Source organism: Narcine bancroftii, chromosome 3, assembly GCF_036971445.1.
Source record: "Narcine bancroftii isolate sNarBan1 chromosome 3, sNarBan1.hap1, whole genome shotgun sequence".
In the NCBI taxonomy this organism is placed as follows: Eukaryota; Metazoa; Chordata; class Chondrichthyes; order Torpediniformes; family Narcinidae; genus Narcine; species Narcine bancroftii.
The window spans coordinates 217,156,094-217,170,720 of record NC_091471.1 but is presented as its reverse complement, the minus strand read 5'-3'; positions in this window follow the sequence as shown (position 1 = coordinate 217,170,720).

Sequence of the window (14,627 nt, the reverse complement as noted above, 5' to 3'; positions counted from 1 at the left end):
TGCTGGGTCTGATCCTCCTGCATCTCTTTCCCAAGGGGAGCAGCTGAAAGATGGTTATAAAAGTCTTTAATGATTTTGCAAGCTCTCTTTTGACAACGACCCCAGTAAATCCCATTGATGGGGGGAGAGGGAGATCACATTGACCATCTCTGCTGCTTTTGTGGTCCTGCGGATAGACCTCCGATCCATTTCTCTGCAGCAATCATCCCAAACTGTGACGCAGCCGGCCAGGACACTCTCAATAATGCTCCTGCAGAAAGTTGATAGAATGGCGGCCGGTAGCCTTGCCCGCCTCAGTCTTCTAAAAATCATATTTTAGCCTCTGAGTAGCAAGTCTTCAGCAAAAGTAATCCAATTACTTATATTTAAATATGAAGGCACAAGGATAAAATTGCTATTGATTCATATGATGTGGTATCTTCAAATTATTTCCTTGCTCTTTCCCTGCACTTTCCAGACATTTTATCTTACTTATTTGTGGCCATTGGACTGACTTGCCACACAGTTTGCTTCTTTCATGCTGAACAAAATAAGCAGACAGGTGCTTATCTTTCCTCAGAGATTGGCAATTGCACACCAGTTAGAAAAATAAAAGCACAAAATCTGTGTTCAGCTTGTGGAAGTGCATTTAACCTATTTATTGCCACGGAACTGAAGAAATTCACAATGCAGCTCATCACCAAAGCTGCACAGAGCAGAAGAGAAAACACACCAACATCATACCCCAGAGGCTGGGAGAGAAGCTGTCCTCGCTGGGACTCAACAGCCCTCTCTGGAACGATATTCTGGGCTTTCTAACGGAAAGACTGGGGTCTATCCGGGTCGGCAGCAGAACCTCGAGCACCATCATGGTGAACATGGCGCACCTCAGGGCTGTGTGGTCAGCCCACTCCTGCTCATGCTACTAGCCCATGACTTCAAACCAGACCCAGCATCACCAGATGACAAGACAATAGTCGGCCTCATCAGCGATAATGGTGAGTTGCACTACGGCAAAGAGGTGAAAAATCTCGTGAAATGGTGCGAGAGTTACAAACTGAGTCTCAACATGGGCAAGATGAAGGAGATGATCGTGGGCTTCAGGAGAACCAGGAACAACCACCCTCCATTACACAATTAATAGCTCGGTAGTGGAGAGAGTGGAGAGCACCAAGTTCCTTCAGAAGTGATCTATCCTAGACACATGCCCTCTCTTCACTGGAAGGTATATCAGTGACTGCACTTCCTCAGAAGACTGAGGTGGGTAAGGCTTCCGGCCACCATCATGTCAAGCTTCTACAGGAGCTCTATTGAGATCTGTCTAACCACAGTGTGGTACAGTTGCTGCAGGGCATTTGATAGGATTAAAGCATCAGAGAGCGTCAATATAGTCTCTCTCCCTCTCTCTCTCTCTCCCATCGATGGGATTTACCGGGATCATTGTCTAAAGAGGGCTCGCAAAATCATTTTGGACCTTTACTACCCCGCACACAATATCTTCCAGCTACTCCCACCAGGTAAAAGATATCAGAGCCTGAACCACAGGCTGAGGAACATCTCCTTCCCACAGGCAGTGAGAATGCTGACTGGCTACTGACGCAATTCTCCGTGTCTCTACTATTAATTAAGAATATGTATTTTAGTATATGTACATATGTACTGTGTACATGAATCATCTGTCTGTATGTGTGTTATGTCTGTATGCGAGTTCTGCTCTGAGAACGCTGTTTCGTCTGGTTGCACTGGTACAATCTGATGATAAATGAACTTGAACTTGATTTTGAACACCTGCATGATCGATCTGATGCTTCCAGTAAAATGAAAGGACATCAGTTTTTCCATCAGAGAAAGTGAAATGAAACACCCCTTCTGGACTTACTTCCTGCTGAAATAAAGAATAAAAAAACTCTGTCCATAAAATGGTACAAAATTAATAATGCCTGAAAGACAATGAAGGTGGTCAAAAATACAATAGAGGGGTGTTCTTGTCCAGAGAGTGCTAATTGTTGCCATATGATAGAAGAACCTTTAATTGTAATAAAAATAGAAAATGCTGAGGACACTCAGCTGGTATGACAGATGCTGCAGAAAGAAGCCACAGAATTCATATTTTAAGTTAATTTTCAAGACTCTTCATTTTATTTTAATTTAGGCCATAAGATGCAGGAGTAGAAGGCCATTCAGGCCATCGAGTCCGCTTCACCATTCCACCATGAGCTGATCCGTTCTCCCACTCCCTGCCTTCCCCCCATAACCTGAATTTACTTGATTTTGCAGTTAAAAAAAAGCAATTTCTGGATTGCAGAGAACATTTCAAAATCTTCAGCCAATCATAATTTAAAAAAACAGACATACGGCACGGTAATCGGCCACTTCGGCCCATGAGTCCGTGCTGCCCAATTTTTATACCCTACACCCCTGGTATGTTTGAACGGTGGGAGAAAACCAGAGCACCCTGGGGAAAACTCATGCGACACTGGGAGAACATGCAAACTCCTTACAGACAGCATGATTGCTGGCGCTGTAAAGCTGTTGTGCTTTCCGACCACCAGACTTAATCCTCTGGATTGTCCAGCTGCTTGCCAGGTATCCATCATTGGAAGAGAGAAAAATTGCTAACTAAATATTGCATTGGGCATCATTTGTCTCTGGTCCCCATTACAAACTCCACTTCACTACTCACAAAATGATGTACTCTCGCTGACAGCAGTCTGAAACAGAACCAGAATCTCCAACTTCTGATTCAGGTTGTGTTGTCACCAAGGCCATTTATTTAAATGTTAATAAGATGGGCTCACCATGCCCTGACTCAGCTCATCTGCTGTTGGAGCTCTCAACTTGTGTTAATGCCACATGCTTTTAGACTGCCTCCTTCATTATTCTTGTCCTAAACCTGTGGTTATTTTAAACTCTGCAGGCCACATTCCCCTGTGGACCCTTCGACAACGCACATTTGAATCTGGGTTGACATTGCTTTACTGACTCCTGCCCTACTAGGTTGTGCATTGCAGCAAGTCTCCCTCCGGCAAGCCATAGGGACTGCATTTTGTTCAATAATGTGAAAGCATAAATAAAGCAGCCTTTTCAGTGACACGCTCCCTTATGAGGGCTTCATCGTGTGCAGTCCCCAGCTGGATCAGCGTCTTCCACCACTCAGTGTTTATTTCTCTGTTAAATGTTTATTTCTGTGCTGAATTTCCCTTTCAGCAATTTCACTGTTGGTTTTCTCCGGCAAACAACATATAGTTATCTCAGCTGTGTTTGTAACTTAGCTCCAAATTTCTGCAGAGCATAACTCCATATGTTTCTGCAGGAGTAGCCCAGCGTGAAAATATGCATTTGTCTTCACTTCATTAAGGACATCTTTAAGATATGGTGTCTCAAGAACGCGGCCTCTGTCCTCAAGGACGCTCACCAGGTCATGCCCTCTTCTCACTGCTACCATCAGGAACAAGATGCAGGAACCTGAAGACACGCACAACATTACAAAACCAGCATCTTCCCCTCCTCGGTCAGATTTCTTTTGCTTTTTTAAATATTTTTTATATTTATGGAATTGTAATTAGCAGTGATTTTGTACTGGCACTGCACTGGCAATGCACTGGCAATGCACTGGCAATGCACTGGCAATGCACTGGCAATGCACTGGCAATGCACTGGCAATGCACTGGCAATGCACTGGCAATGCACATCACTGCTGCTGATAAATAAATTCGGTGACACATTTTCACAACAATAAAACCTGATTCTGATTCTAAAAATATGCAGTGGGATATTTGAACAAACCATGTTTTAGATTAGCTGAATGAATTACACGGGACAATTGTTTTCCCCAAATGTTTGTTTCCTGAAACAAAAATTGGGGTTGATGATAGAAAACTTCAAGCGGAACACAAAGATAATTTCAGATCTGCTGTATCACGGAGGAAGTTAGAGAAACATTAACTTTTATTGAATCTAGCATGTTTAATCACGTATTGCGATAGTTCAACCGACCTAAAAATGTTTGGCAGCTGATTTTCGTTTGCACTCAGCATCTGATGCCTCTCATGTCCGTGTCCAACAACAGTCGTCCAGCAGTGGTGGATTCCACTTGCCCTGATACCACTTTTCCATGGTCGCAATGTCCCAGTGAAACCTTTCACTATGTTCGCCAATGACTGCACCAAGATCAGCAGGGAAGACGTCCCAGTGCGAATGCAGAAGATGAATTGGATGCTTTGTGGGCAATATATTGGTAGACTTAAAATATGACTGGAAATCACAGAAATAGGTTATATCTAAACAAAACCGCACATGAGAGAAGAAAAATGAAGGTAGTTTTTGTGATCAGCAGCCCAAAATCCTAAAATGCACCTGAAAGTGTTCAGGTTCAGGAAGAAAAATCTTTGTTGTCAAGTATAATACATGTGCAGGACCTCATCCCTCACTCTACCCATGTCATTTCTACCAATGTGTGCATTGGCCCCTGGCTGTTCGTTCCTTTAGAGAATGTTCTCCAACTACTCAGTGGCATCCCGAAACAATGCACAATCCTGGCATCTCTCCCACAGCTACCACATCTCTTGTCTGTCTCCCTCACTAGCACTATCGCCCTGCCTGCACCCTTATTCTCTGTTCCTCAGAGTCGGTCACATTGCCACTGGCCTGGTTGCTGCTGCTGGCCCCCAAAATTTCATCGTCCCCCCCCAAACAGCATCCAAAGCAGTAGAACTACTCGTGAGGGGATTGGCCACAGGAGCACACTGCACTGCCTGCTTACTCCCCTTGCCTCTCTTCATCTATCTGCCAGATGATCCTGAGTGCTTCCAACTCCATCTCCAGTTTCTTGACCTTGTCTGCTTCCAACTCCATCTCCAGTTTCTTGACCTTGTCTGCCAGGAGCTGCAGGTGGACATGCTCCTACTATGGCCACTCCACTTTGAGCTTCTTTGCCTTCCATTGGCTACAAGGCCAGTTCACTTTCTTTATATCTCCCACATCGACCGGCAATCACGTCTCCTATTGGCTGCAATGAATCCGGTTAACCTTTAGCTTATAGTAAAGTACGAAAGTCTGCAGGCCCCGTGTTTGAAGTAAAAACACAAAGCTGGAGAAACCCAGCAGGACAAGCAATGTCCTTCAGCTGATATTGAGAATCATCAACATAATGAAAAAGGACACAGAGGGGGAAGACAAAGTATGTTAGAGCAGCCATTCTCTAACTTCTTTTGGCTATGGCTCTGTGGAACAGAGTTAAAAATGGGTTAGAGAGTGGCCCACAGGAACCTACCGATTTTCTCCATAGGGGGGACACGTGAAATGTCTGACCTCGTCCATGCTTGTTACAGGATCCTCAGCCTCAGCAACTGATGATGGGGGAGAGGCAGAGGAGACCTTGATTGAGAGGGAGAGTGAGACGTCTTATGTTACTAGTGGAAGCCTTGACAAAAACTTCATCCATGGCTGTAGAAGGGGGAGGGGCAGGGTCCCTCGACTGATCCAGAGCCTGTGGACTCTGAGAGGAGAACTGTAGATTGGATTACACAGTTGTCTGTACCACATCTGTCAGGGGTTGGATGTTGCTGATATATCAAGTGTGACGCCTGACCACCAGGATGCCTCAGTCTCAGATCAGTCTGTCATCCGTGATTTTAGTTCTGACATGGCTGTGAATGTTGTTACAAGATCAAACCAGCAACCACAAAGAAGGCATCTCACACAGGGGTAAAGATGAACAATTACTTTATTAACAAAAAAAATTCATCTTCAAACTTTTGTTCAAAATCCTCCCCCCTTTTATAACAATGCCCATTGGCTACTATGCAAATTTCTATAATAGTGTAAAACTAACACATTCCCCAGCCTAAATATAACATATGTAATTAAAGTCTAAGCTACACTTCCAACCAGCCCACAGAAAAACTTAGAATCAAAACAAACACAAAACACACGAAACCCACAAAACTTCAATCTCAACCGAAGCAAAGATCATAAACAAAATTCAGTTTGTTTGGTAAACTGAAGCCAAAAGATCTTTGAGAGACATAGAGAGAGAGAGCACAAAATTTGAAGTGATCTTGTGTTGCTTGCAGAGAGAGGAACCACTGGCTTGGTCCGGATCCTTCTGGCTGTCTTCGGAATGTTCATCCTTTTTGAAATCCCAACATTCTAAACTGTCCTCTAGACCATGACTCATGCTCTTGGCCTCCTTCCACTCCCACAGCACCCCCCAGTGGTGTTTTATCATCCAAGACCAGAAATTTTTAGATCGTATTCTGCACATGCTCAGTCCGTCTCCCACTCTCTCTCAGCAGTTCACCTTCACCTTGGCTCTCTAAGGCAAACTGTCACTTTTTAACATAAAATCACACAACACAGAGGCCAATACACAACACAGAACTCTGTAACAATGTTCAAATGCATAGGAGACAGCCAAACCCACAGGTCAGTTCGAGATTTGGTCGCCTAGTCAAACCTATGAACAGGCTCATGCAAACCATGTCCAGGCAGATTGTTGTTCAGGACAAGGCCAATGTTGAGGCTGGTTGCAAAGCTGTGTTTCAGGCTCTTGTTGACTAAAACATTCCTCAGATAGCCTATGGGTTAATAAGTTTTGTATTGGTAAAAATGATCCACTGCTTCAAGCTCTTCTCTGTCATAGGCCTGTATTGGGGTCATGTGGGGTGTAAAAGGCACCCTATTACCAGTTGCTGGATTGAGAGATACACTTCATCTTTATGGGATCTCTTTGGTGTTGGTCTTCTTGTCAGACGTAGTGTTTTGTATGGTGCGTTCTGTGTGTTGGAAACTCATATTCAAAAGAATTCAGTGGGGGTGGGTGTAACAGAGTTAAAATTGGGTTTCAATAATTTTTATTCTCAATTCTGTATTTGTGAATTTTACCTCAATGAAGTATTTGTATTAACTGTTATTTTAATCATGTTTCCAGTGGGAATGAGTTTTGGGTGCACACCTCTTCTGTACCTCCTAAGCCCCTCCCTTCCTGTTCCTCACACTGCTTGTTAGTTGCTCAGGGTAAGTGTGGGGAATTCAGTTGCTGGGCTACATTAATATTTTCTTTAATGTTATCTTAATATATATTGTTCATAACTAATATTGCTATGTTTTACATTTGATTTTGTATTGTTTTAACCATTAATGTAAAGTTTATGGATTTTTTTTATCTTACTGATGTTTTGACTCCATTATCTTGTGCTGGTCATGTGATCAATGTGGCTTTGGTGAGATTTCAGTGTAAATTCTGTTATTGTATGCTTAGGAGAAAAGAGGCTGAAAAGGAAAAAAATATTCAGAAGGCAATGGTTGTGCTATTTTGACTTCAAAAAAGAACAGAATTTTCTTGTTAAATGTATAATTTTGGCCAGTTAGTTACTCTATGGAACTTCTAACTCGACCACCAGGTGCCACTGTTTTTCACTTTGTTTCTACACAGTTTTTGATAAATAGTTTGAAAGGATTTTAAAATGCAAAATGTTTTCTGAGGCAAATTTTACACTAAGTTGAGTATATATTGAAATGTTAAAGAATCTGTATGTAATTGAGGAAAAGAATGCAGACACTGCTTGTTACTTGCTAAGGAAGAAAAGGGGCAATAAAGAAAGATAACTCAGAAGGCAAAGATTGTGATATTTTGCCTTTCAAAAAGGGAAAACAGTTCTGTGAGTCATCTCTTTTTCTACATCCTATGTGAACCCTTTACATCTGCTCAAATGTTATGGGCCCCATTCCCTGTGAAGCAGTCATGTTTTGGTTTCTTCTGCATTTCTCTTCTACTAACTACATTTAAAAAAAACAGAAAATGTTATTTACATCAGGTGAAAAGAATTGAAGGCTTTTACTTCAATGTGCTGTGGCCTGCAGGCGAGTTCCAATTTGAGCAAGTGCGCATGGTTTGAAGCAACAAAGCATCTTTTGAAGGGGAGTTTCATTGAGCCTGAAGCAGATGGCAATGCTTTTTGCTGAATTTACTTATTTTGGAAACATTGCAAATGGGTAAACATAGGGAGAGAGTAAACTTCAAGGTCTTTGTCTGCTGAATCAAAGGTTTATGGTGGAGGAGCAGCAGAGAGGTGTTCTTATTCCACCCGAAAGGGACAGAGGGCTAGGAAAGACTGATGTCTTGCCCTCTGAGGGTAGGTTTCCTGGTTGTGGCTGCAAGATTGTCAGCAGCCTTACTGTCACTATGGAAACCCCAATATATAGCTTGTTGTTTGCATCATTGAATAATGGTTATTGGTCATCAATACAAGCTCTCAGGCAGAAACCAGATACCCTCCATCACCATGAGACTTCAGTCCATAGATAAATGTCTGTAATCAACTGAACACAGAATGTTCTCTGGCTTGGCTTCGCGGACGAAGATTTATGGAGGGGTAAAAGTCCACGTCAGCTGCAGGCTCGTTTGTGGCTGACAAGTCCGATGCGGGACAGGCAGACACGATTGCAGCGGTTGCAGGGGAAAATTGGTTGGTTGGGGTTGGGTGTTGGGTTTTTCCTCCTTTGCCTTTTGTCAGTGAGGTGGGCTCTGCGGTCTTCTTCAAAGGAGGCTGCTGCCCGCCAAACTGTGAGGCGCCAAGATGCACGGTTTGAGGCGTTATCAGCCCACTGGCGGTGGTCAATGTGGCAGGCACCAAGAGATTTCTTTAGGCAGTCCTTGTACCTTTTCTTTGGTGCACCTCTGTCACGGTGGCCAGTGGAGAGCTCGCCATATAATACGATCTTGGGAAGGCAATGGTCCTCCATTCTGGAGACGTGACCCATCCAGCGCAGCTGGATCTTCAGCAGCGTGGACTCGATGCTGTCGACCTCTGCCATCTCGAGTACTTCGACGTTAGGGATGTAAGCGCTCCAATGGATGTTGAGGATGGAGCGGAGACAACGCTGGTGGAAGCGTTCTAGGAGCCGTAGGTGGTGCCGGTAGAGGACCCATGATTCGGAGCCGAACAGGAGTGTGGGTATGACAACGGCTCTGTATACGCTAATCTTTGTGAGGTTTTTCAGTTGGTTGTTTTTCCAGACTCTTTTGTGTAGTCTTCCAAAGGCGCTATTTGCCTTGGCGAGTCTGTTGTCTATCTCATTGTCGATCCTTGCATCTGATGAAATGGTGCAGCCGAGATAGGTAAACTGGTTGACCGTTTTGAGTTTTGTGTGCCCGATGGAGATGTGGGGGGGCTGGTAGTCATGGTGGGGAGCTGGCTGATGGAGGACCTCAGTTTTCTTCAGGCTGACTTCCATTTTGGCAGTTTCCGCAAAACAGGACGTCAAGCGCTGAAGAGCTGGCTCTGAATGGGCAACTAAAGCGGCATCGTCTGCAAAGAGTAGTTCACGGACAAGTTTCTCTTGTGTCTTGGTGTGAGCTTGCAGGCGCCTCAGATTGAAGAGACTGCCATCCTAAATAATATGCTACAGCACAAGGAAATGGTCTTGATCACAAATAATGGATAAAAATGCAGAAACCCCCCCCCCCCCCAGTATTTGGCACCTATGGGGATTGGTAGGTGCCAGATAAGTGAATTTGCCGGTTGCTTGAGATTGTGTGTTGCATGATTGGCAACACTTACAGTACGAGAGAGATGCAAAAGGAAGTTCCGTCAGTCACCGAGTGTTGGTGGATTCGCCTCTAGGGCTTCTGTAGCTGGGACAGACTCCTGTTTGACCCATCAGTAACCCTAACCCCAGATCTTAACCTCCAACATGATCAGGAAGCCTTCAGCACCCAAGGCCCCTTGGGAACCCTTGTTGCCCTCAGCACCCACTTGAATCCTAGTTCCCATGACCCAGTCTTCAGCAGCCCCTGTGGGTCTCCTGACCGCAGGTTGCCCGCAGCCCTTGTGGGTCTCAGTCACTAAGCCCTTCATTGGTTCACTGCTGTGGCCACAGACCTGTAGGGTCGTCTCCTCTGCTTCTCCTCCGTGCTCTGACAGAGTCTGCCACCCGCTGTGGCTGCTGCAAGCACAGGCACCAGCATATTGGGCACAGACTTCCACGGCTGCAGGATTTCACTTCCACACACCATCAGTTACTTTACCGGCCTTTTAAAGCCTGTATGTAGGGGCCAGCTTATAGACCTGGTGGTTGGACCCTGCAGTGCAGCGCTGTGTCTCCGCTCTCCGTGTCCACATTAGCAGCAGGGCTGCCATTACTGCAATTCTGGTGCCTATGGCGTTTTTGGTTCAGATGCCACAGGACTTAGTTTTCCAGTCAAATGGTCAAAGAAAAGCAAACATCAGAATAATGTACAAGTGTTTATTTTGTACACCTCCTAGAAAATCACCAGCAGGGCTTTGGAGCAAACCTCTTCAGTTGAAAATATAGAACCATAGAACACTAGAGCACAGAAACAGGACTCTTTGGCCCTTCTAGTCTGTTGGGGGCTTCGGGTTCATGGTGACTTTTTGTTTGCCTTACAGCTGGCAAAAGTTAAAGGATCACATTTTTAGTGTAGCATAAGGAGACCTTGACTAGATGACTAGTCCTCCAAATATACAACCAACTTGTTTGGCGTCTCTTGATAGTGCAAGCCTCTCATCCGAGAAAAAAGCCTGGTGAAACTTTGAACGAGCTCCTGGGCCACAGCAGCAGGACAACACAGTGGCATGGAGAACAGAGCAGCTGTTCTCGGGTTCAACCCTGACCTTGGGTGTTATTTTTTAAAATAATTTTCTTTTAAATGTAGACATATTGCACGGTAACAAGCCCTTCTGCCTGTGCCACCCAAATTAACCTACAATGCCCAGTACATTTTGAAGGGTGGGCGGAAACCAGAGCCCCCAGAGAAAATCCACACAGACGCAGGGAGAACATTATCTTAAAGTTAGGGCTGGATTCGAGCGCGGGTCACGATACGATAACCGCTACTCTAACCATTCTGCCCAACAGTGTTATCTGCGTGGATCCTGTTTCCTTCAGGGGCTCTGATTTCTTCCCACGTCCCAAAAATGACCAGAGCATTCATGTTACTGGATACTGCAAATTGCCCTTGTGTTGTAACTGAGTGGGAAAACCTGTGGGGGTTTGCTATAATGCACAGAGAATTGGATCAGTGTAGGTTGAACATGTATGGATGGTTGATGGTCGATCTGGACTCCATGCCAAAGAGAAAACAAAGAAGAGTTGGAGAAACTCAGCCGGTCTTATAGCATCTAAAGGAGATAAAGATACATTAACGATATACGGAGCTTGAGCTGTTCTTCACACGTGTGAGTAGATGCAGGCAGGTGCCCGAATTAAAAGGCTGGGGAGAAGGAAAGAAAGTTCAGGGGAAGGATCACAGGCCAACAGACAAAAGGTGATGATAGGAGGGCGAGAGGAAAGGGGAGAATTGATTGGGGGGTGGAGGGCTTTACCTTCCCCCCCCCTGTCTTTTTCTTTTCTTCTCCCCAGCCTTTTAAATCAGGTGGCTGCCCTGTTTTTACTCTGACCTTGAAGAAGGGCTCAAGACTGAAACGTCGGTTATATTATTTTTACCTCATATGGACACCGAGAGACCTGCTGAGTTCCTCCAGCATTTCTGTGTTTTTACTACAATCACAGCACATGCAGACTTCACGCAGTGTGCCAAAGAGCCTGTTTCCGCAACATGTCCGTCTATGATTCTGTATCCATAGAGTTATCTTGGAGGATCTTTCCTGGACCCAACACACTAATGGCATTGAGAGGAAAGCACGTCAGCGCCTCGACTTCCTCAGGAGTTTGAGGAGATTCATAGGACACCAGAAACTCTGGCAAATTTCTGCAGAGGTGTGGTGGAAAGTGTGTTGACCAGCTGCATCTTGGTCTGATACGGGTGCACCAATACCCCTGACCATAAAGCCCTCCAAAGGCAGTGGACAAAGATCAGGACATCACAGGCAAAACCTGCCTCATTATCGAGAATATCTACAGGGGTCGATGCCATCGGAGGGCAGCAGCAATCATCAAGGATCCACGTCACCCAGCACATGCTCTGTTCTCACTGCTGCCATCAGGAAAAAGATGCAGGTGCCACAAGACTCGCACCACCAGGTTCAGGAACAGCTGCTACCCCTCCACCATCAGACTCCTCAACAACAAACTCAATCAAGGACTCATTTAAGGACTCTTGTGCACTTAATTGATTTTCTTTGTTCTTTCTGTATTGCACAGTCAGTTTGTTTACATTAGTTATCCGTTTACAGTTCTTTATTTGTTTACATGTATCCACTGCGTACAGGTTTTTTTGTACTACCAATTAGTAGGAATTCTGCCATACCCACAGGAAAAAGAATCTCAGGATTGTATGGATTTCATGTATGCATCTGACAATAAATCTGAAATCTGTCCTTTGTTAAGTCAGGGAACCAAAATGAGCGCAGCAATCCGGGAGACGTGCAGGAAACTGAAGATGCTGGTATTCGGAGCTGAACACGTGCTACTGGAAGTACTCAGCAGTTGAGCAGTATCCAGTGGAGTAAAGGAATGGTTGTCACTTTGAGCTAAAGTCTTCACTGAGTCTGGAGAAATGTTCAAGGTGCCAGAGTGGGAGGGGTGGGATAGGGTCTCCATGTGGGATTTGTGAAGCATGATAAACAGAGGATCGGCTGTTGCCAGACAAAGGGAGAGAGGCAAGAAAAACCAGTGGGCCAGAGGAAGGTGAGTCAGACTAGGTGGAGTGAGGGATTAGAGGAGCAGATGGAAGTGAAGGGAGGAAGGGGAAGGGAGCGGAAGAATCCAGTGAGATGGGGGTGGAGGGGAATCAAGACTGGGTGGAAGAGGGTGGGACAGGGGAAGGGGTAGAACAGAAGCAGAAAGAACAGGAGTGAGGCAACTCATTGTCTGAAATTTGAAAATTCTACATTCATACCATTGGTAAAATGCGAGATGTTTGCTCCTTAACTGTACATTGGGCCTCACTCTGTCAGTGGAGAAGGCCCGGGGCAGACAGGCTTTAAGACCATTTGAGAAGTTTGCACTCAATCTATGAATATCACATAGCAAAGTCACAGTTACCTTCATCTGCCCATAAGTGGTGGAAAAACACAGGAGACGGCTATTGCTGGGATCTGAAGCTAAGCACAATCTGCTGGAGGAACTCAACAGGTCGAGTAGTGTCCGGAGGGAGAGAAAGAATGCTCGGTGTTACGTACCCAGACCCTGCGTCAGGACAATAGGTGGATGAAGGGGTTCCAGCCACAACATTCATAAATGACACTGCTTGACTGACTGAGTTCCTTCTGCAGGGTGTGTTCAGTATAAGTTGGGCAGGTGAGCAGAGGAATGGTTAATGGAATTCAATACAGAGAAATGGGAGGTTTAACATGGGTAGGATCTACTCCAGTGGTTCTCAACCTTTTTCTTTCCACTCACGTAGCACTTTAAGTATTCCCTATGCCATCGGTGCTCTGTGATTAGTAAAGGATTGCTTAAGGTGGTATGTAGGTGGAAAGATAAAGTTTTAATCGTACCTCATTGACTCGTTATGTGCAGGGTTTCATAACTCCAAAGGAAATGGACCAATGACAATTTTTCTCAAGCAAAATATTTCAGTAACCATTGGATCTAGAGCAGCGGTTCTCACATAAGCAATCCCTTACTCATCACTAGATAGGGATTACTTAAAGAGGTATGTGAATGGAAAGAAAAAGGTTGAGAACCACTGATCTACACAGTGAATGGTAGGCTATCTGGCCCGTGTTGTAGAGCAGAGGGATCTCGGAGTACAACTACATAGTACCTTAAAAGTGTTTTCACTTTATCTAGATAAAACCCCTTTCACCACATTGGCCTTCAGATTTATTGAGTACAAAAGTTGGGACGTAATACTACTGTTATATGAGACTTTGGTGAGGCCCCATTTGGTGTGCTGAGTTCGGTTCTGGTCACTGCTCTGTGGGAAAGATTTTGTCATCCTAGAGAGGGAGCAAAGAAGATTTCAGAGGATGTTGCCAGGGGCTCATGGGCCTCAACTATTGTGTTGATCTTTGGAGCGCAGGAGGGATCACATAGAGGTGTATAAAATCATGAGGAATAGATCAGGTGGACAGTTAGTCTTTTGCCCAGAGTAGGATAATCAGAGGAATGGGTTTGAGTTAAGGCGAGAGAGATTTAACAGAAAATTGGGCAGTAAACATTTTTTACACAAAGGGTATATGCAATGAGCTGCGAGAAGAGGAGGTTTAGGCAGGTGTTATAGCCGCACTTAACAGAGAATACGACAGATACATGAATAGGACAGGTTTAGAAGGATATAGGCCATATGCAGATGGATGGGACCGGAGTGGGCGGGGCAGTTTGGTTGGCGTGGGCAAGTTGGGCCCAAGGGTCTGTTTCCAAGCGGTATGACTCAAATTGGTGGATGATAAATTTGCATTCGTGTTGGCTGGTCATTGAGCTGCAAAATGACAGAGCTGGCATTGGTTCAACATTAGACATCAATTAAGATCATGGTCAGTCTGGGCTGCACATTTGCAACCCAAGTGTTCCAGGCTCAAGAAGATTAAAATGTTTCATCCATATCTGCTGCAACCCAGCAGCAGCTCTCTTTAATCAGATATGCTCAGCCACGGTCCAGATACTCATAGACAACATTCTTCGACACATTTCCACACCATACAAATTTGTTTGCATCAGAGGTGTGGGGACAGTCATCTCGCATTCTTTATAACTTGTTGACATAAAAAGTCAAATAT